Below are 2201 nucleotides of genomic sequence, written 5' to 3'. Positions count from 1 at the left end.
TAATGAGGAATACATTCCAACTCCTAAATTCTCAACAGACTACTTAGTATTCTTCACCAAGGGGATGGTGTTACACAATAATTTGTCACTGTCCTCATTTCAGTCCTTCTGTTGTGTCATGTGTCAAATCAACATGTCCATATCTTCCCACTGATGTAAGAAGATTAAGCAAATGCTCTCTGTTGCTGCAAATTGACCCTCATTCCCTAAGTTTCTGCCTCGTCGCGAGTAAACCCTTAATATACGCGACATTCCCATGTCCATAACGGTCTCATCACAACTCCGTCGCTGGTGTACATCTGTTTCCCACGACGGTTGGATTTCTAGACCCGGCGCAAGGTTATGAGTTGTGTATTGCAATGACGAGTCTGCATGCATTGCCTCCTCACGATGCTGTCGCGAATAATTAGTTTATGTCCCACGACGATCTAGATTGGGCGAATTTGTTTCAACAGTCGGCCTTCTGGATGTCTCCAAACCTAGTTGTTGGCATAGTTTGGGTCGCCCTTCCTCCTCTGGTATGGTAGTTCCGTCATTTGTGCTACCTTCCTTGAGGATGAGCTCTTCCTTCCACATTTCATGGAGACTCCTTCTCCTATTAAAGCACTCACCTTTGATGTGATCAACTAGTTAATAGTTCTTTTAGTTGGGTAGTGTTGCTAGTGCTTTTGAGTTTGATAGATAGCTGGTGTGGGTGTGACAAGTGTGGGATTGTTGATAGCTTGTGGAAGGTTGTGGAGTGCCCTTAACTTTTTTTTAAAGCTTATGAGTGAGAGAGAGACATTGTATGTTGGGAGATTCATCCTTGAAGAGTGAATGCTTGAGAAACATATTGGCTGGACCCTATGAGAAGGTTTGCGACGTTAAGACCTGGTTGTAAGCTTGCTCTTAATTCATTATTAATACAATCAATGATGTTTTCCTATGTCTTGTATGTAATTTACTTGATAGCTCATGACTTCTTGACTTTGTGAGTAAATAGATCATTGTTGTTTCCCGGTTACGTGCTTTGTTGTTTTTCCTTTGTATTGTTTCAGGTTAATCACTCATTGAGGAGAAGGAAGTGGAAGCTGGAGCAGTGCAATGGAACTTCATCGACCACCGGTTTGAGGTAGGCCTCCAATGATGACTGTTTAAGGAAATCAATTGTTGATCTGTCTTTGCTGTGACTAGACCCACTCTAGGGCTAGAGGGGTTGCCTCTGTCCGCAGAGGGAACACTTTCCTGCATCACAAGTTGGCGACTCCGCTAGGGAGTCCATCCTATGTTTTTCTCTTGTTTGCTTTTGTTTGCTTTTGAGTCAATGCCTTTTGGTTTTTTGGATTGAACCATTAGTCTTTTGGGTTACCTGGGTCAATCTGGGAAATCCCTTTGTTTCCTGTAAGAATAGACTGGTCTTTGTTTGGGAGTTTTCATTTAATTTTTGTTGTTTTTAAGTTCATCGCTGAAAAAATTTAAATAGTTGCACCGACGTCACGTTGTATATGTTTTGTAAGTCTATGCATCGCTTAATCCCACCACACAGTCACGACGATTCCTGAAATCGGCCCGTCGCGTGAAAGACGTGTACTTTCATGACGACGTCACTTTGTTGCTACAACTAGTGGCTGATCGGCACTAGTTGCTTGTGTTACACCCGCGACGATTCCTGTAGAATTGTTTTTTTTCAATTCTGCCTCCTGAATTCATCAGTCTGGTTCATCCCTTGTCGCCTTTCTCTTATCTATTAGTTTGTTTTAATTGCTTTTAGTTAAGGTGCTTATTCTTCGGTTTCATTGAAGTGAATCTTGCTTTTTGACTTTGTGACCTGGTTTTTCAAGTTTTGAATTATCTGGCTTGGTTACTTGTTCGTCCAAGATTCATCCGCAACCCTCCTATTGGTTTGCTTGAAGTTTTTCCATCGCTTTTTTCTTGCTGATTAACATTTAGTGTTATTTGTTGAACCAATTTCCATATTGATTCGATTGTTTCACTACCAGACATAGATTACAATTGTTTGGATCAATCAGTTTCACGCTTGCTTGTTTGTTTCTTTAGAATTCAAAGCTATCAAAATCAAAAGATTGCATTCATTAGTATGCGAAAGTGAAAGTACATTTTTCATTCCAAGTTTTCATGTTTGAAAAATTAGAAGGCAAATTTTAAATCTCTCATTAGTAGTATCAATGCACTGTAAGGATTGATGTGTTTATACATTGTGT

This window comes from Pinus tabuliformis, chromosome J (genome assembly GCF_031772625.1).
Source record: "Pinus tabuliformis cultivar Carrire ecotype Pingquan chromosome J, CPIR1, whole genome shotgun sequence".
NCBI lineage: Eukaryota > Viridiplantae > Streptophyta > Pinopsida > Pinales > Pinaceae > Pinus > Pinus tabuliformis.
The sequence above is the reverse complement of the archived record's forward strand: the minus strand, read 5'-3'. Positions refer to the sequence as shown.